The sequence below is a fragment of the Dunckerocampus dactyliophorus genome, chromosome 21 (genome assembly GCF_027744805.1).
Source record: "Dunckerocampus dactyliophorus isolate RoL2022-P2 chromosome 21, RoL_Ddac_1.1, whole genome shotgun sequence".
Lineage (NCBI taxonomy): Eukaryota > Metazoa > Chordata > Actinopteri > Syngnathiformes > Syngnathidae > Dunckerocampus > Dunckerocampus dactyliophorus.
In genome coordinates, this window is record NC_072839.1 from 740,001 (window position 1) to 762,149 (window position 22,149).

General features: G+C 43.0%; 1 protein-coding gene across 1 annotated transcript in view; it reads right to left on the reverse strand.

Moving 5' to 3' along the window:
- adarb2 (adenosine deaminase RNA specific B2 (inactive)) overlaps positions 1-17,122 on the reverse strand; it is a 240,929-nt gene extending 223,807 nt beyond the window's left edge. The window contains exon 1 of the mRNA XM_054765976.1: positions 16,378-17,122. The gene's annotated coding sequence lies outside the window, so the exon portion shown is untranslated. The remainder of the gene's footprint in view (positions 1-16,377) is intronic.
- Positions 17,123-22,149: the final 5,027 nt, after the last annotated feature.

A 22,149-nucleotide genomic window follows, 5' to 3' on the forward strand; every position in this document is an offset into this window, starting at 1 on the left:
TAGTAGCGAACGGAAAAGAAGACGGCTTTGTTTGTGTCGAATACAGAAGATGAAGACTTTGAAGGGTTTGTGGATGAGGATTGATCAAAAATAACGTGAGTACATTCTAAAATACTTCAATTAAGTACAACCCAACTCAGTTTTGCTCCCGCTGCCGCATGCATGCTAGCGTATGTTTTTTTTTTTTTGTAGCGTCGCTGGGAGCACGTCCTGTTCCCAGCCTACTTTGCGGTAATGTTTTGGTGCAAATGCTCTTAAAGTTACATGTTTGACCAGGAAATAGCAAGCTCAAAAGAAGACGGCTTTTTTATGTGGAACAACTGACAGTTTGTGTGGATCATGTGAATGATTGTGACTGAGCTAGGACTCAGTAATTAAAGTCTACACACGACGCCTTCATTGATTGAAAAACAAAACTTTTTCGTGCATGAAGCTTCTACTTGAGTTGGTAATTTGGCCGCTATATGCGGTCAGATATTGACCAAGGGAGACAAAATGGGTGGCCGCTGGCCGCGTTGGACAGCTGACTGCTATACACAGGGTCTATAACATGTACATTTGCTGCAGGGGATTTTTCAGTGGCTGCTATAGGCAGGTGGCCGTTCTATAAAGGTGGCCGCTAAGACAGGTCACATATACAAGTATATATATATATATATATATATAAGTGGATATTCTTAACACTCACGTAACCAAAACTTGGGAACTCCACTGAAGACGTGGTGTCTTTGAACGCAACCCAACCCAGGCAAACACATTTTCAGACATGTTTTAGATTGGGTTCATTTGAAGCTGCTAATACATACTAATATCTACAATCCTTTATCTTTCTTTTCATGAAAATGATATGAATCGTAATTCCTTCATTTGAAAAGTGTGATTCATTTGATTAACATCTGTAATCATTTATCAGCCCTAATTGAAACATGAAGTTACATTTTATGATGTTATTGTATTTGTTACAACATTTGAAGTATTTTAGCCCCAGGTGACTACATGGGCCCCCCATTCTACTGTGGGGACAGAAAGGGTGTGCGTTTTGGGTTGAAAGTCCAGTCTGTCCAGTGTCTTTTGTTTCAAACGGGCACATATGGAGGATTTCATAAATTACATATCATCTATATACAGTATATAGTGGCCATCAGCGTGTATATTTATACTGCAGCTGTGGCAGTAGCATTAAACATCCTAAAAGCAAAAAGAAAACAATGTGAGTGAGTTGACTCGGAGAGCCCATGTGATACAATACACGCAGTACATGACCAACGTCTAACTGGAACCATTGTAGCCATTCAACATACGCTCAGCTGGCACGCATACCCTGGCATGCATGGCCAAGACCAACACACCTGCTTACTCTTGACACGCTAGCAGTTGGCCAGAAGTCAACATATAGTATTTATTATACAGTATACTGTATGTTTGTATGAATATATACTACATATACTGTATGTACTGCATATACTGTATATACTGCATATACTGTATATACTGCATATACTGTATGTACTGTATATACTGTACGTACTGCATATACTGTGTATGTACTGCATATACTGTATGTTCTGCATATACTGTGTATGTACTGCATATACTGTGTATGTACTGCATATACTGTACGTACTGCATATACTGTGTATGTACTGCATATACTGTATGTACTGCATACACTGTATATACTGCATATACTGTACGTACTGCATATACTGTATATACTGCATACACTGTATATACTGCATATACTGTACGTACTGCATATACTGTATATACTGCATATACTGTACGTACTGCATATACTGAATATACTGCATATACTGTACATACTGCATATACTGTACGTACTGTGTGTGGGGTGCTGTGAATGAACATCTTAGTCATTGGTGCTCAGAGGTAAAGCTGTGTGGTGCAGTTATCTGTCCAGGGGTTGTGTCCCGTGTCCATACCGCCACGCTATCAGTGAGTCCCAGCAGGACCTCGTCTGAAAAGCAGCAGTCATCCATCAGCATCAGAAAGATGCTGACGTCTTGCAGAAGGTGCAGAGATGACCAACTCTGACGAGGCAGTGACGGAGTTGGTCCATGGTGCTGGCCGGCGGGAGGGTGTCAGGAAAATAGCAAAGGTGGTCGTCAAGGACAGTGCAAGTCTACAGACAGACGAGGTCACCTCACCTGGTTACCGAGGGGCACGAGGCCGGCCGCTCATCCCTGACATGATGGAGGACAATTGGATCTGCTGGAATGGAAAAGCCATCACACGGAGGCAGAGAAAGTGAAAGTTGGCAGGCTGAGGTGTTTGGAATTCATGAAGGATTTGAAATAACATCAGGAGGTGGTGTGGTGTCATGCTCAGTGCTGCCTTTCTTTAGTCGCCTGGTCTTACTGCTGTCATTCACACTGAGCAGCTCTGTGGGGGGCCCGTTGCAGGGGGGTCCCCGTGGCATTGATTAGCACTTTGTTCCAGCGACATGATCACGGACTGTGTTGGATGTGCTCACCTGATAATACCCAGGTAGGGTTGACAGGTAAGATGTTAAAGCAAAGCCACACAGCGTCTTCCCCGCTAATGTCAGGAGCAGGCGTTGTGACAATGAGGAAATGTGGGGGGGCGACCGGGCGAGGCCACAGCGCTTATTGCTTTGACCCCCCCACGTGGCCCTGTCATTGTTTTTCAATTAATCCCGGCTACTTTGCAGCAAACGACACAGACAGATGGCGAGGTCTTTGTCCGGGTTCATGATAGTGCTTACTGGTGGGGAAAAGTGAATTTTGGACCTAAATGATACACACGCCTGAGCAGAGCAGCCGAGGCACATTTCCAAGTGCTGATCTATTCAAAGTGCAAGGAACCAGGAAATAAGGTGGAGGTGTCTCTGGCTTCAGAGGATATTAACCCGCCTTGTCAAGGGAGACCAGTGCATGATGAAGTGATGTCATTCACTTACTCCATCACATCCTTAAAGGCTCGCTGGCCCACCGCCCCCTTTTATGGGCCTGCAAATGTCAACAACAACAAAATCAAATCAACACCTCCCAATTATTCCTTCAAACGCCGCCTCATGCAGGTTCTATGTACAACTGCTCTATATAGAAGTGCTCTATAAACAGAAGAATGTTGAACAAAGAGTGGAATTCAACCCTCGGAACTCAACCACAACTCAGTGCAGGTGTTTGACTTTGACTTTGTTGGGATTTGACATGAATTGTCAAGATTCAAGAGAGTTTTATTGTCATGTGCACAGTAAAACAGCAGTTCTACTATGCAATGAAATTCTTATTCTGTTCATTCTCCCAAGAAAAGAAAGAAAACACAAGAAAGAATAAGAACATAGGAAACATAAATACCAATAAATTAAGCAACAACAACAGAAGAGACATTAATACAAATAAATAATACAAATAAGTAAATAAATAAAAGTGCTATGAGTGTGTGCGAGGGTGTTTTCATTTCCTAGTAATACTGTAAGTACACTAGGTCCCCAACGTACGAACATCCGACCTTACATTTTATTTTGCCTTGTAGTCGCTCAATCAGTGTTTATACTGCTACTGTACATGCTTGACCAGTAGGGGGCGCTGTGACACTGCTAACAGGACCAACAGAGGCAGCGTTAGAGCTAACGGGACCAACAGAGGAAGAGTTAGACGCTGGGGAGATAAAGCTAAATGGAAAGCTAAATTATACAACCCGGACAGAGCGTGTGATTAAAGTTTATGAAGAGTTAATAAGCCTGCTTAATTCTACACCACCCACAGAACACTACCTCTTTTAGAAGAGTCTAACCACCATTTGTCCTTTTTTTCAATATCTCCTCCTCCTCCTCCACAACGACGTATGCTCGACCACTCCTCTTCAAAGGTAAATAACATTTATCATTACATATTATTATATCACTTTTATTATTGTTTTTTTCATTCATTACCCTGGTTTAATATTACTACTGCATCCAAACTCATATTTACATACATACACATATACTGTATATGTATACACGTACATGTAGTACCTATATCATTGGTAATACTACCTTTTCCCCTACTTAAGAACAATTCAACATAAGAACGGTACTCCATTTAGCATCTTTATCCAAATAACCACCATCTCCTATGTGGTCCACAAAGATCCGCCAGGGTTAAGAAACATGGACCTAAACAGACGTGTCTGCAGTTAGGAACTATACAAGATGTTAGCGTCTGCATTTGAAGTGCTACGAGTGGTCAGCATGCTGCAACCTGATCTACCTCTACATGCACTTTACAACATTTGCTGCCCTCCTCAGCTGTTGGAAGGAAAGTAGTGCACACTTCCCCCGGTCTTCTTTACATTCAACTCCTGACTCAGACCGAGCGCTAAGAAAAGGCCAAAGTTGAGGGAGGTTTGCTGATGTGTGGCTTATTTTGTGACTTTTAGAGCACGTTTGTCTTGAAACGCGAAGTTGGGCTCTGAAATGTTCAAGAAATGAAAAGTAGGGGGCAGTGAATGGCATCTCGTTCTTTTTTCTCCTTATTGTCAAAATGAACAAAGCAAAGCTAGCAAAGCTAACGCCAAACCCGAAGGGGCTTCACGACTAATGGAAATAGGAGTCAGTGAGGTTTTAGGTTGTAACAGAAGTCGTGGTCCAAACATTTGACATATTTTCCATCTTTGTTGTCAACTTTACCAAAAGGGTGGTAATTCCCAAAAGAGCACCTTCTCCAGCCAGCAGCTGCCAGAAAGTAGGAGTTGAGGACGATTAATTTGACTGAGATGAATGTGAAAGTGTGTGTGGCGCTTGCATTTATGGCCACTAAAGTGCCAGCAGATGTGGCGTTAAGTAGCTCGCCAGGATCGCTAGTCCAGCCCTAACTTCTCCCCGCCGCTAAGCTATTGATTTTGCATTAGATAAACATGAATCTTGTAAATAAGAGGTGCATCCATTGACTCTGAGCGGGAGACAAAGGGAGCGAGAAAGAGCGACGGGGAGCTTTAAACACACAAAGTGCAAAGCATCATTTGAGGCGTAATTATCTTTCGCAGTCAAGTGCAGCGAGGGGACAAATGGGAGCGCCAGAGGTGACATCGATTCCCTGCTGGTAGACTGCAAAGGTCAAATCTTGGAGCCAAGAGACCAGTGAGGGGAAAAATAGACACTAATGATGACTAACAAATACACTTTCATTGCAAGTCTCAGCAAATATGGAAGCACAGTAGCAATATTGTCTTCCACTTAGCATGGATGTATGTGGAGGATACAGGATGGTTTGGTGATACCATCACCTCAGTGACATACGCTCGTCCTACATCGCCGTTGTGCCCTCACGATGTCGCGTTTTTAGCAAATATTCATGAAGTAATAAGTGATGGCTGTTGTGTGGTTGAAAATGGCCGATTGTCGGTAAAAAAAAAAAAAAAGTATGCATGTGTGAGCAAATTGCACGTATTCTTGGTCTAAATGAAGCATTTTCAAGCAAAAATGGCTAAATCAATGACAAGGCATTCAGAAGGTATGCAATAGCCGCCGCAGGAAGTACGCTGTCAATGCTAATGTGTGAATCCATGTTATGTCTTATTTGTGTCTTATATGTCTTGTTTTCTCTTACTATGTTTACTATCTTGGCTAACTGTGTGAAAGTGGTAAATTTTGGGCTTCTTAGGTTTAGAAGAAATAAATTCAAGGCTAAATGAGTCCCTGCAGCATAAGAGTTGCAATGTGGTGCAAACAATGAATAATAGTAGTGTGAAAGTGACTATAGGGGTGTTATTTCATGGCCATAGGGCTCTAATAAACAGGTTTTCCAGCCTTTAACTACTAAAATATTCCATTTAACATTGAATCCTACACAGGAGTTCATTGAACGCAGTCAGGTCTGGAGCCAATGAAAGCAGGGATATGTGGTATGATATTTGAACATAAGATCTGTCGGAGATGATCCATAGTCCATACATGAATAAAAAGCTGAGATGATGGTGTGGTAGGTGAAGTGTAGAGTAGAAAGGTAGCGTCACAGTGATGAACACCATATGCCAGGAGCGTACACTACAGATTGAATGAAGCCAGAAATGGCTTTGATGTTGTGATACTTTCATTTAGCTGCTTTTTGTCCCGCATGTGCAGGACCAATGAAAAGCTCTAACAGGTATGATTTATGTTTATTGGCGTCTAAACAGACAGGTATAGTCAGTGGCGCTGAGGGAACACTAAACACAAGCACATAAAAACAATAGTGCAGGATTGGATTAGCTCAAGTGAAACACATTTGTCCCAAGGGGGGTGGGGGGAGCAGCAACACCAGGCATGCAGCGAGCGTATATCTAGCAAACGCAAGCCATTCAGCAGTTATTAATCAATACTAGCATCATTCTCAATGCATGAGCTTTTAGCAGGCTACCTTGTCTCTCTCATGATGACGCTTTTTACACACAAATACACAAATACCGCTACACTTCAACACTTTGCTACGCTGCTCAACAACCAGTTTGTTGGAATTTGCATTAAACTTTTCTATGGCAAAGAGAACTAATAATAATAAAACTGTACAATCTGTAGCTGCAGTGTTCACAGTTACATGTGATGCAGTGAAATGAGAATCAGTGTCATATTCATTCACGCCAGGACAGCAAAGCAGGGCTGTTCAAAGTGTGGCCCAGGGGCCATTTTCAATTCACACAGCTCATTTTTTATTGGCCCTAATTAATTCATTACTAATGATTAGAGATGCACAATGTCTTTTTTTCAAACCAATAACCAATAACTTTGTTGGTTATTGCTGATTGCTGATGAGCTGATGAGCCATACAATGAAGTTATGGGAAAGAGTAGTTGAAGCTAGACAAAGGGCACAAGTGAGCATTTGTGAGCAGCAGTATGGTTTCATGCCAAAAAAAGAGTACTACAGAGGCAGTATTTGCTTTGAGGATGTTGATAGAGAAGTACAGAGAAGGCCAGACGGAGCTGCATTGTGTTTTTGTAGATGTGGAGAAAGCTTATGACAGGGTGCCCAGAGAGGAACTGTGGTATTGTATGAGGAAGTCTGGAGTGGCAGAGAAGTATGTTAGAGCGGTACAGGACATGTATGAGGACTGGAAGACAGTGGTGAGGTGTGATAGAAGAGTTTCAGCTAAAATGAAAGGAAAGGTGTACAAAACTGTGGTGAGACCAGCGATGTTGTTTGGTCTACAGACAGTGTCAATGAGGAAAAGACAGGAGACAGAGCTGGAAGTAGCAGAGATGAAGATGCTGAGGTTCTCTCTGGGAGTGACCAGGAAGGATAGGATCAGGAATGAGTACATCAGAGGGACAGCACATGTTAGAGGTTTTGGAGATAAAGTCAGAGAGGCCAGACTGAGATGGTTTGGACATGTCCAGAGGAGAGATAGGGAATATATAGGTAGAAGGATGCTGAGTTTGGAACTGCCAGGCAGGAGGCCTAGAGGAAGACCAAAGAGGAGGTTTATGAATGTTGTGAAAGAGGACATGAAGGTAGTTGGTGCGAGAGAAGAGGATGCAGAAGACAGGGTTAGATGGAGGCAATTGATTCGCTGTGGCGACCCCTGAAGGGAAAAGCCGAAAGAAGAAGAGGAAGAACCAATAACTTTGTTATAGCTACTTTGTTTGTTTAGATGTAAGTGTAGTTTGTGCACACCTGGAGATAAGAAGGACTGGAACTAATTAGGATTTCTTCATTAAATAAATAACAAATATCATTACTACTAGCACATCACTACTATCAGGAGAACCAGGGCATAGAGGGGGAGGAGCCACCTGCTGGGGCCCAGCAAGGTGCACTGTAATCAGGCACACACTCAGAGCAGCTGGTGTGACGCTACGGAGGTCTCTGGCAAACTTTCTGCACTTTCCAAACGCTGTGGCGCTGGTGTTTCAGGTGGCTGATGAGGTTTTTTGTGTGCTCCATGTTTTTCTTCCCCTCATCGTGGAACATTTGGTCAAACTAGAACGCAAAATGTCTTCCCTGGAAAGTAAATGTTTGTTTGCAAGTGAGCTCAGTGGAAGTTAACGTCACAGGCAGGAGCAAAAAGGAGCGCTTGATTTGCTCACCTACAGAGCATAAGTAATCTCTCCTCATTGGAGCGTTTTTTAAAATGATCAGTTAACTTTTTTCATGTTATCAGATTCATCGGTCTGCTGTCATAATTCCCTCATATCAGCTTGATAATTATTGTGCACCCTTACTGATATATAATTCAATATGACACTAATTTTCCTTTGCTCTATAACACAAAGCTAAGGTGTTTTGTTGAATTAGCTTAGCATATACTGTAGCAACACACACGGTATTGCTTTTATCATCTTTAATGCACAAAATGGATCAAACTTCCTTTTTTCTCAATGCAGCCCTCACCAAAACAGCTTTGGACATGTCACACGATACAGTTTGTCATCACATCCTAGGCATAACTTGAAGACATGCTGGAGGACTGAAAGGTGGATCAGGTCGGAAGAAAATGACGCTTGCTAAACAATGTTCACGTTTAAAAATATTAAACGTGAGTGTTGGAGAAAACGTCATAAAAGACATAAGCACGGAAGCAAAGAAGGAGGAGGAAAGGCGTGGACATCCAAAGACTCACTTATCTCCTCCATCTTTTGGTGCAGGCGTGCAAGTTGGAGGCTGGATGGGATTAAAAGTGAAAGCCTTCCACTTTTATTTCAGCCCGTCCTCCTGATTCAATATGAAGCATGCCTGCGTGCACATGATAAGTCCGTGCAAAAGGTTGACATCAATACCACTCAATGAACGTCTGCACCAGTCTGTATCCGTGTGTGTGTGTGTGTGTGTGTGTGTGTGCGTGCGTGTGCTCGTGCCAGTATGTCACCAAGCTGCTATGCTATCATTGTGTAATACACTTTCTGTCATTGGATGATTGGAATTTTGTGACGTGTGTCTGTGTGTGTGTGTATGTATATTATATATATATATATATATATATATATACACATACATATATATATATATATATATATACATATACATATATATATATATATATATAAATAAAATTGAATACTTGACCAAGTAAGAAATAAAGACAGGCCAAGGCGTTGCATTTCAGAGGTTTAGGTTGATGTCTGTCACACTTCCATCTACGCACTAGAACTTCTTCACCCAGTTGTTGCAATTCCAGCTGTGTATTCTCCCCTTCCTTCCCGTGGGGGCGTAGATGCCAGGAATGATTCCTCTCCCTGCGTGCGCTGATAAGATGCTGGAGGAAACACGATTACATCTCAGCAATAAAGTACTTCACTCTTTTTGTGAAATAACCTCAGGCCAAACAGTAGAAAAATGTTATCTACAGGAAAAAAGTCATACATCAGACCTTAAAGATCACACTCATATTTATTCCTTTTACCTTTCTTTCTTCATCTTGCTAAGATGCAATAAAAACATTCATGTCACTTGGAACAATACACAACTTCATGACAGGGAAGCGGCCACTGAGCTTAGAGAGAGAGCACTGATACAGATACACAGACACAGGAAGCACCAGCAGAACCAACCAGAGCTGGCCCGTGGGCGGGCCTTTTAAACCCAAATAATGAAGCTTATGATGTCATTAGTTTCCAACAACAACAGGGCTCACGAGCTTCAGCACCATGGAGAGTGACTATGTTCTTTTGAAGCCCATCAAATGGACATGAAGTATCGGACATGAAGACAACAACATCCCTTAAGTCCTGCCTCCTATCAGGGCCCCTCTGGGGACCCCCAGCCCCCACCCCATCAATCGGCCCATCACTAATGGTGACCAGTATGCAACACAGTGATGTGATACGAACAATCATCATGTTGCAGTGTGATGGTAGTCTGTATCATGGCTGGGGAGGGGTTGGGGGGGTGTAGAGCAGGCGGACTGTGACTTGTGCTTGAAGGTTAATGCGTGTTGGCTCACCTTAGCGCACACACAGCTGTGATTGATGCATGCTGGGATGCGCTGCCTGGGGGATTAACCACGTCCCAAGAAGCAACGTTTACCATCTCTGACCTCTTGCATCACCTTCTTGCTAAAACACGCTTTATTTACTCTCACTAACTCATTCTTCTCTACCTTTCCTCTCCCAGCAAAACCAACAGTCTTTAAGGCCACACATGAAAAGAATATCACACATAAAGAACATGACAGCTGCCCCCTCCCCCTTTAAGGCCCGCCTCCAGCCACGGAACGCTCAGTAGGAAAACTTTGTGGGTTATCAGTGGGATAAAGCTGCTGCTTGGGTGTGTGGGGTCCACCTGCTCAGTACCATCTATGGCCCAGCCTGAGGAACACACACATTACACAAAATGACTTGTACGTGTGGCGGGGTGGGCGGTCCCCCGCGTCCTTAAACACGCCAATGAGTAATGAGGGTGCGTCCGCTAAGGATCTGTCTTCCTGCCGAGGTTCAAATGCAAGGACACCAAATTCACATTTAATAATGCAGCATGTGAATATGACCAGCAGGCTACGCGTTCAAGGACACACTGACCTTCATCTGTGTCATTTATAACGCTTATGCATGCATGCATGATGGCATTAAAAAGAATACATAATCTGCACTCATTTCAAATGAGACTCTTACAAATGATTCTTTGGAATGGTGATGATGTCTGGCGATACCTGTTGGCCTGTTCGGAATGGAATATTTGAACAAGACATGTTGAAGGCTTGTTGATAGCAGAAACACGACACACCATCACAAAGCCATGTTCTGCTCACAAACTTATTAACTCATTCAGTTCCAAAGACGTATTTGAACCTTTTTATAATCCCCAACGCCTGATGCCAGCATCCTATTTATACATACATTTTTCTGTGCTAGAGGCAATTTTGTGTGCCTTGAAAGATCAGCCAAAATGGTCTAAAATGGCCGCTGCCAAAGGGGTTGTCTTGGCTGGGATTGAAGGAGTTAAACAAAGAGAACAGTGTTCCTTTTCGGAGACTGATCAGGCTTTGCTAAACCTTCATTGGCAGCTAATCGCTCTCTCCGGTGCTGGCATTGCAATTGCTTGTGTCTACTCCTGTTTGAATTCAATTGTAAACTATCCTTGAGACTCCTAGACGCCTTTCACAGCTGTTAGAATACAAGAATCTGGGAAGATCTCCAGTCCCATCAAGCCTACCAGCCAATCAGTAAGTCATTCATTCATTCATTAAAATGAAACGGCTGGAGCCTATCCCAGCTGACTGTGGGTGAGAGGAGGGGTACACCACAGACATGTTGCCAGCCAATCACAGGGCACACTAATGTTTTAAAGTTTGTTTTTTTTTTTTTTTTTTTTACCAAAAATCCATAAACCCCACTTTTTGCCTCCTTTCAGCGTTTTCATGTCCACAATATTTATAATCTAAAAGTGTTCTATGGAAATCTTTTTTAGTGAAAACATGAAGCCTTTAGTAACCACCCACGCTGTGAAGGTTTGTATATTATAAAAGATGTTCCCAGTATCCTTCTTTCCTCTGCTACGCGCTGCCTCTCGGGCGTGTGAGAGGACGTAAAGCCTGGCGTCCCGAGCTAATAACTGCTGACACATCAAAGCCAACATAACCCAGCCAGCCTATAATAGTTTTCATTTTTCTTCCTTACAGGACGGCCTCTAAGGTGCCATCATGAATGATCAGTGCACTGTCACACGCACGCACACGCACACGCACACGCACACACAGCTCTCCAGCCATTACTCGCACTGAGTCTTCCTCACCTCTCATCCTCGCTCCATACAGAGCATTTATAGAAAGCAACTTCCTGCCCATCTTTCATCACAAGGCCAATTTTCATCCCAGGCCTTGTTTCGCCACATTACTACTTACTCTCTCCTCCCAAAAACAGCTAAACATGATTTTTCATTTCGTAAACTCAGCTTAGCACAAAGAACAGCGTGGAACCAGCTGGCCTTCATTTACTTCCACATTGCAAATCTCTTTGCACATTTTCATGATTTTTGGAATTTGCTTTTTTGTACTTTTGACATACGAAATAGAAAAACCTGCATACGTCATTTACCTTAATTCTGATTTTTAATACTAGCTGTTTGCAAACTGAGTGATTGCAGGCAGGTAGGTCAATGCTCATGCAGATCCAGTAGGTGTCACTGTGGTAAAAACAAATAAATAGCACTTATGTGCATGAAGAAACATATTGGTGACCTTTGCATCTGTCGAGGGAAAATGTTCTGCTGGCTTCAAAACAGACAAGACCAGTTGGAGGACGGACCGCACGGTGGCCGAGTGGTTAGCGTGGTGGCCCCCCAATCAGGACTTGGGTTCAAATCTCCATGTCTCTGTGTGAAGTTTGCATGTTCTTCCCGAGCGGGTAGTCTGGTTTCCTCCCACATTCCAAAAACGTGCATAAGTTTTACTAATAGGCCCTCTTCAGCCACGGAGCAGCATGGTTTCATAATTAATCATGATAATAATGCAATACACATTCCACTAACTTGGCCACTCTAAGTTGTCCATTGGTGCGAATGTGAGCGTCAATGATTGTATGTCCATATGTGCCCTGGCGACCAGTCCAGGGTGTACCCAGCCTCTCCCCCAAAGTCAGCTGGGATAGGCTCCAGCATACCCCCGTGGCCCTAATTAGGATACGCAGCATAGAAAATGGTTGGCTGGAAGTGGTAAGAGAATAATGAGAGGTAGAAGTGAATAAAAGCTTGCGGGTAAGGAGACAAATCGATACGATGTTGCTATATAGGATGTGCATATGCCAGGGGAGGGGTCATGTGAGCATGTGAAGGACTTGTTCAGGAGAAAAGAGGCCTCTAGCCTCCAGCAGACAAGTCTGAGTGACATGGACGTGTATCATAGCAGAAGTACATCCAGTGAGTACAGTATGTGTCTTTCAGTGCATCATCATGACTCATGCTAGTCACAAAACACGTCTTAAGTGGAATGACCTGCGTGGGACCTTGTGGAATATTTTGCTTTTTCTTTCTTGAGCCCCACGTTGCCACAGAAACCATCAAGTTTCACTGGTCTTGGGGCACCAGTCATTCTGCCCTAGAAGTTCTGCCTAGCAACAAGTGAAAATGCAAGTCAGTGATGAACATCTTGTTCACGATGCCGAGCACAATCTGCTCCTCACCAAATATTCCACCCCCAGGAAGGCTTTATTCATGCACCTTTTTTCACTTTGACATGTACTTAAACTTACACACAAGGTCAAAATAAGAAACGTTTCTCTGGAAAATAAGGGAATGTGAAGGAAAAACGGACAACCTGGTCTTTCCAACAGCACCATTCTTTTCCAATGACCTGACTGTCTATCCATCCATCCATCCAACCATCCATCCATCCATCCAACCATCCATCCTAACTAAGTCTGGATCACGGTCCATGGGTCCATGGGTCCATGGCTCCATGGCTCCATGGCTCCATGGCTCCATGGCTCCATGGCTCCATGGCTCCATGGCTCCATGGCTCCATGGCTCCATGAGCCCAGAGCTCATGGGGGAGGAGATGGTTGGATAGTTGCTCAGCTGAAGTCGCTCTACCAAAACCATCTGGGAGAAAATAGGGGGGTTTCATGCATTGCCACATTCTCATCCATGATTGATCACTCTGCTAATCATTTCCTCATTTCCAATCCTCCAAGGGACCAACCGGGAGAAGCCATTTTTCCTCAACACTGAGCAGATTCTTATTATTCCTGCACCGAGTGGGATGAAAGAATCTCCCGCTCCATTATGCACACTTTCTGTCTCATAAAGTTTGCTGGAAAAATCATCCCCCCACCCCGCCCCATGACCACCCCACCCCCACTTGCTCAGCATCCAAATGGAAAGTCTGTTTAATGTGAAGACGGCAGGTTAATAGAAATCATGCTGTTCATCAGCAATACTGGATTGAAGTTAACCCACCCCCATTCCCCCCACACCACCACCCCCCAACCTGTCAATTCCCATTTGTGAAAAGAAAAAAAAACACTTCTGGTGGCCGTGCTCTCCTTGCTTTGTCAGGTAATCAGCATTTCACTGAAATCCTTTTAGGAAGTCAAATGACAATGACCTCTAATGACCTCTTCCTCTTCCCACACGTCTCTGCAAGTCACGCTGGCTGTGAGTGACAGGAAAAAACCTCTGGCTTGAAAACGCTTGGCACCACCTGCCGGTTTTTAGCTAGAAATGTCTTCACCAAGTATCGGACAACAATCATACGTATGAATGTGTTCAGTGTGTTCATGTGCTCACGTCACAAGAAAGTTTCATTCTAAAAGCGTCACTTTCTGTGGGACTGTGTGGGCACGCTAGCGTGCCTCCGACTGCTGTCATGATGGAGACGTGTGGCTAAAAAACAATTGAACATATTAGTGAAATAAATCGGTTAATGCGCTATATTTGACAGCCCTAATATTTGTATATACACGATATACTGTATATATTATATATAGTATTTATGGAGTGTATATTTCTCAGACCTGATGATGATGGCAACCTCATTCCCTGCCCTGCTTTACAACAATAATCCAAAAATAAACGTACTCCAGCATCAAGGGAAGCATTTTCTTTTTTCTTTGTTATTTGTTAAACTCATGGCAACGGATGAACGAGGCTTAAGTATGAATGCATGTGAATAAATATGTGCTAGATTTTCTTGAAAGTTTCAAACATGACTTTGAAATATTGGCCAAGGATCCTTGGACTTTTCTCGTGAACTTCTGAAGGGATGCATTTAAGTACACTATATGAATATGGGCAGCAATTCAACACGGATGTGGTATTTTATTATTATGAAAACCATAAACAAACAAACACAAGAATAAAACATTTGGATATTTTTGTCTGTTTTGCATACATGATGTGTATGTCCATGATCCGTACTTTAAATGTATTCTATAGACACGGATGCCTTTTATTCTCACTATTGTTACACATTGTACATGTCTATAGTCATTCTATTCTATTCTATTCTGTTCTACACTAGTACTGGTGCAACATGAGCATATAGTCGTGTATTTCTTCCACTATTTCCATGTCTATGGTCTGACAAAGAGCTATTGTATGAATTGAAATGATTATTTCATCATGAGGAGTACAGTAATGTGATACATTATGTAAAGTATGTCATTCAATGTCATTTAAATACCTCAGGAACATATACTGTAAATGTATGTTTATAATGCAAACTCATGTTATATTCTTCCATTCTTATTCTTATTCTGGAAGGAGTTAAAAATCATGTGTGCACATGAAGCTATCCTATTATGCCTAACTGAGTATGCAAGCGTGTCATATTATTTGCTCCTGTATCATACTGTATGCATAAAGTGCACGTGCCGCATGAATGGCTGGGTTTGGAATCAGTAGTCATACATACTGTAACCCTATTTCACCTCATGATGTACAAGTATACTGTACGTATATTAGTATATACTATTTCAAATGTATACTCCTTTTTCTTTGCCTCGATGGATGTCAAAGGTCAATTGATATTCCTATGAGCAGCTTTTAATGGAACACCTTCATTTGATAAATACAAATACACGAGAAGGATACACGGCGGCCCAAAAGCTGCAGCATGGACATGATGCATGCAAGACAATCATTCAACAATCACTACAAGCAGGAAATATATGGAACACCCCATTTACATGTATTTTCATTTTCATAGGGGCAACGATATACAAAATAAGTGAATGCCAAGAAAGTTCTTCTCGTCAGAAAAGGACAGCTGCTATTATTGATCGTATACTGCCCTCTTGTGGTGATAAAATGTATTGCACTTTATGAATCACCGAAATATACAGTGTGAACATTCACGAGCTGTGCAAACAGTGTTTCATGAGGTCTAAAGCACAACCACTGCAGATTTGAGTGTATTTTCTGGTCCTGTTGCTAAGTAGAGCATCCGTGTTTGTGTGCGTGATCATATCCTAATAGCTCGGCCAATGGCGCCCTGTCCTACGTGGGCTCAGCGGTCCCGCGAGACACATTCCATCAGGCCGGGCAAGCATTCCTGGGCAATGCACAGCCTGTTTGTTTGACATGACACCAGCTCCTCCTCAGTGTGGCGCGCATGCTGCACTTCATCATAGCCTCTTGGCCCGGATACATGCTGCACCAGCTTCTACAGTATGTAACATCTGTATAGTAGGTTCTATAGTAGTACCTTCTATAGTATGTTCCAGAGTGTGTTCTTTCGTATTTGATATCATATGTTCTATAGTGTGTCCTATAGTATGTTCTATAGTGTGTTCTATAGTATGTACTATAGTATTTTCTGTAGTGTGTTCTATAGTATTTTCTATAGTATGTTCTATAGCAGGGGTGGGCACACTTTTCGGCCCGGGGGCCACATTGACTTTTAAAATTTGACAGACGGGCCGGGTCAGCACAAGATAGGATACATATAAAAAAACAGTAGATATGAAACATAAGCAGAAAAAAGCATGAAAGTATGAACATACCTTTTCATGAGAACAGTGTTGTTGAGCACCCATGTTAGCCAGTGCATCCAAGTCTGCTGGTCATCCTGTTGTGTTGATTCTCAGGACAGATCTGAGGTGTTCATCACTCATCTGGGATCTGTGGGGTGCTTTGTTGGTGTTCATCACAATAAAAGTCTGCCCACACATACGTAGAGCCCAACAACACCAGCATCCTCTGTGCCATCTTCTGGATGTTTGCTAATTTGGCTGCACTGAATGAAGCAAAAAAGTCATCCAGTTTCAGGGAGCTGAACTCGTCCTTAAACCCCGTGTCACATTGGAGATCTATCAGTTCCAACTGCAACTCCTGTGGAACCGTTTGCGGGTCTTGTGAGAAGGGACATGACACCAGCTGAAGTGCCCTGTCAATTTTTCCAAAATCACAAAATCGATGGCAGAATTCCTCACGCAGGTCATCCAGTGATTTGGTGTACTTTTTCACGTGTTGCGGGGCCTCTTTTAACGTAGCCAGTGTGGGGAAATGAGCAAATGACTTGTCTGACATTTGCTTGGAAAATAAAAGCAGCTTGGCTTAGAAGGCTCTGACGTTGGCTTGCATTTCATGCACAAACTGTTTTTTCCTTGTAACTTCACATTCAGCTGGTTCATGTGTGCCAGGATGTCCACACTAAAAGCTACATCACAAAGCCAAACTGTGTCATTCAGCTCAGGAAATAATAGTTAACGAGTTTCACAACCGGCTTCACTGCGTGGTCAAGCTGCAACACGGATTTACACAGCACTTCCTGGTGACTTATGCAGTGGAGAAACATGACCTCCTGCTCACGGTTGTCCCCTTTCACCTGTCCTGAATTCTCTTGAGCATCTCGAGGTTTTTTCCTGTCAGACTTGGCGATCCATGTGTGGTAACGTTGGCGAGCGAGTAGAAGAAGAGCGGTAATTGGAAATGGCTCTCTCAAGTCACAGCGCCTACGGCGTCACCTGGTGTTGAAATGCCGTCATTACAAGTCAAAATGAAATGAGTGCATTCATTCACATCAAACCTTAATTCTGGACCATTCTTCGGCGGGCCGGATTAAAAAGAATAACGGGCCTAATCTGGGCCGCGGGCCGTAGTTTGCCCACCTCTGTTCCATAGTGTGTTCTACTGTATAGTTCTACCTAACATACAGTTCTACTGTATCTGTAGTGTGTTCCAGCAGGCGTAAACAAATGAAGCAGGTGTGATTGAGCATGCGAAATGGCTTGTAACAGGTAATGATGGAAATCATTACGAGCTGCCATTAAAGCCAGTAGATGGATGACACGTGGAGCGCGGTGGAAGAAGTGGGAGTAATGGTGCATGGGGGGAGTGGGGGCAGGAGGGTGGTGATTTGGTCCAGTCACAGTGTTGATGGACAATGAGGTGATTAACCCGGTCAGAAGAAGGAAGTCCATCTTTGTGAGCTTCCTCGTTGCTTTCATCGTCAGCAGGAGGAGGAGGAGGAGGAGGCCTCCTGAGAGACGCTGAGCAGATCGACAGCTTGTTCTTTTCTTCGCATGTGGCAATCAAGCTGCTAGAGAAACCTTCATGCCATCACCTTACACCATAATCCACGTGTTTCCCTTGCCATTATTCTCCCTGTTGTGTTATAAAGACATGTTCCTGCTCCTCAACGAGACCTTCATTACCAGCCACGATACCGTATTGTGTACTTCCATTCACGAGTCCACATGTAACCTTCGTTTAATAGTGTCACATCAACGTGATGCAAGTGATATTTTTCACAGCTCTTCTATGTTTATCTGTGTTTTGTTGACTTGCTGTTTCTGTGTATTTCTATCATTATATTGTTTACAAACTCAGGGAATAAACTCTTGGATTGAAATGAGAGCCAATAGTAGTTGCTGTTGTTACATAATGTTGCATTGGTTTACCAACAAAGTGGTCTAAAATCACGTTTTATTCTGATGATAATCACTATCAACACATTACAAAACGGTTCAATGGTCTTTTCAAGTAAAAATGGTGAGCATCAGTGTCAGTATTAAACCATCTTCAAGATTATTCTTAGAATAAATACAAACATGTGGGCTGCACCTTGGGATCCCCTGTTCTTTCCCTATTCCTTGAATGACATGTGTTATTATTTTAGGAGTATGATGGCCCAATACAACAACAGAAGGTGTATAAAATATGTTCATTTAGTACAACACAATATCCATAGATGAAATACACACTTAATCACGTAGAATGAAACATGATACGCTAAGTAGCCATGTTGAAAACGATGAATATTTGTATTCAAATGGTATGATATGCTTTAGGTGAAGAGAACTTTCCCTAAGAGTGTATAACAAGCACACGATGACTGGTATCTGTCAATAAACATAAACTTCCTGCCTGTGGATCATAAGAAAGCAGTCTTGAGATTGCCAATAAGCAACAATCAGTGTGAAGCCACTGCAGGATCCCAGAGGAATGATGGGCATGATTTCCCTCAGGATGTAGAAGAAAGCAAGTTTGTGTCGCTCAATTCCAAGCAGGAAGTGAGTCTGGTTCCCTTTCAGGTCATCAGCATTGTCAGCATGGCAGGATGAGGAGGTGCTACCATTGCTTGGCAGGTTTATTGTTCTTCATGATTGCATATGACCTCAGATGATAATGAGTACTCATATTTCCATAATAACAACATATGGCAACATAGTTTGCTTAAAAAACTCTAATTATGATTTCAAACCTGTTTGCTAATTACATGTATACTTGGCGGGAATATCAAGCGGGAGGGTTAGCAGGTCTGTCCGAAGCTTTCCACCAGTGGTTCTTGGCTCTTCTAATAACTATTTTAGAGGAGCACGTGGGCGTGGCCAGTTCATGGGAAAACCACGTTCTTCCCGATCTGGTGAACATTTCATGTAGATCATTTATAAATATAACTACAATAATACACAAAGTTGCATTTATACGGAGCCCCGCAGGGGACATGGAGAAAAAAAATATATGCATTCCCTCACAAAACTTTTGCGAGATAACGCAAAAGTTCGTTCTTTCTTTTACCCATCATATTTTTTTTTCTCCATGTCCCCTCTGGGGCTCCGTACCAGCTGGCTAACTCTGCTGGGAGCACCATGCGTACATGCATTTATGTCCCTCTTTACGTTGTGCCACATCGATCGGCAACCGGGAAGGCTTCTCCGTATCACTTGTTGAGCGAGCCTGACCGGGTTTCGAACCACGATCCCCAGCACCATGAATCAGTGGTGCTACCAGCATAGCTAGCCAGCTGTCAAGCATTTGTGATATTGTATCGGTGGTGCTGAGAGGAAGGAAAGAAAGGAAGCCATTTGTTTGTTTTTTTTCTAGACAAAACAACTACAATGCCCCAATGTTACCACCAAACCTGACCAGGTTTTGCACGCTGATGGCCTGCACCATGACCCACTGGTGCTACCAAGTGAGTTAGCCAGCTGGCAAACACACCTGATGTAACGGAGGTGATGACCACAATACATCAGGAAGCCGTCTGTTTCTCACACCCAATGTTACCATTTACACTGAACTTGATTTGAACCTTGACCCCCTGCACCATGAAGCTGCACTGCTACCAGCTGGAAGAACAATCATGCTGTATTGGTGGTGGTGATGATCACGATAGATGCTGGACCCGGAGAAACAACAAAGAAGCCTTCCTCTTTCTTTTTCCAGACAAAACAAATAGAAGCAGTTGGATGGCTAGACACATAGAATAGTCATTCTAGATACATAGAATAGTCATTCTACGTGTCTAGTTTCATGTTCTCAAAACACTGACCTTCATACACATGGGAAATGTAGAGTCTCTAGTCCTGGGTGTCCCTAATCATTTGACCAAAGGTGTACCTAATATTTTGGATGCACCTAATTAGGCTGAAGGTGTACCTAATATTTTGGGTGTACCTAATAATTCAACCAAAAGTGTACCTAATATTGTAGGTATATAGAGATATAGTGTATAAGTATATAGTAGAAAGTATATATACAAGTATGTAGTTTTTCACTATATATACCAAATCAGAGCCAGAAAAAGTGGGTTTTGCGTACCTAATAAATCGACCAGCCGTTTTTGGTCATGAGTAGGTACACTCCCAAAGTGTACCTAATATTTTGGCCTTGGTTTTAGTAATTGTGTCTAGTTCTAGTTCTATGTGTAAGAACTACACACAGAATTACACGTGGTAATTCTATGTGTGTAGATCTATGTGTAATTCTGTGTGTAGTTCTCAGAATTCCACACATAGAATTGTGCTACTTATGTGTGATTCTATGTGTACACATGCGGATCTGTGTGTGTGTGCTACTCTGTGTGTAATTCTACAGTACGGTCTGTGTAATTCACGTTACACATACTGTAGATCTACACACATAGAATCACACACATTAACTCAAACACATAGAATCTAATGTGAGCCAAAGCGGGGCAGGATGGAATAAGCTCTGCTTCTTCCTGCTAGTGAATTGTCATATGCCTTACGTGACACTGTATGTGGCGCATCTTCCAATAAGCCAAACCATTACCATAACATACTAGCATATTAGCATATTAGCATGAACATGCTGCAGATAGTCATGTGAAAAATGATTCAACCACATTGTTTTTCTGAAGGCTGCTGCAACTGACAGCACATTTTTGTTGTTGAATGTATTTGTCTTTCCAATGGTGTAGCTATTGATGGAAGAACTGAGGTGATTTTGGTTCTCAAAGAAAAGCATGCAGATATCAACTCTTAAATGAAAGCGCGTTCCTTTGTGGTTGCTTTAGTTGGACCACACATTCATATAAAGAACAAACAAGGCTGCTCTCATCGGATTTTTCATGACTGGATTTCCAAATTCACCGCACTGCGGTTTTATTGTTGACCCATTCTGCTGCTGAGTCAGGCGTTTGATTGTTCATCTTCCGGTAGATGCTGGGACCACTGTGCCGCATGGCTGTGACTGCACCTGAAAACATACAGTACACGCACACACACACGCACAGGGTAAGCCATTGACTGTTAGGGCAGAAGCTGAATGTGCAGAAATCCTGGATGGAGGTGACCACGTTGTTACTCATCAAGTCCCACAGCAGGGGGTCACCTGACTGCCCCAATAATTATAGTTTTACATGCAGAAAAATGCAAAAAATCATTGTAAATGAGGAATGCCATCCATCCACTCATTTTCTTCCGCTTATCCGGGTCACGGGGGCAGCAGTCTCAGTAGGGAAGTTGTGGAGAATCGATGCAGCGGCGGGGCCTTGCAGATAGTGCCCACTGTGACTATGGAGACCCCCCCCAACAGACCGTTGAACACGTCCTGACCACCGCCCACCAAATGGCGACCTGGGTCTACTAGACCTGGACGACGAGACGCTGGGATGGCTTGCTGCAACAGAGCAGTAAAGTAAGTTCAAACTTTGTTTGATAAATCTGATAAATCACTTGAACTTGCAGTTTCATTTTGCTCTCATAATAATACTACTATCCCTCCATTTTCTATACCGCTTCTTCCTCATTAGGGTCGCGGGGGCACACTGGAGCCTATCCCAGCTGACTTCGGGCGACAGGCGGGGTACACCCTGGACTGGTCGCCAGCCAGGGCACATATAGACAAACAACCATTCACACTCACATTCATACGTATGGACAATTTAGAGTCGCCAATTAACCTCACCTGCATGTTTTTGGAATGTGGGAGGAAGCCGGAGTACCCGGAGAAAACCCACACGCACACGGGGAGAACATGTAAACTCCACACAGAAATGCCCAGGGGAGAATCGAACCCAGGTCTTC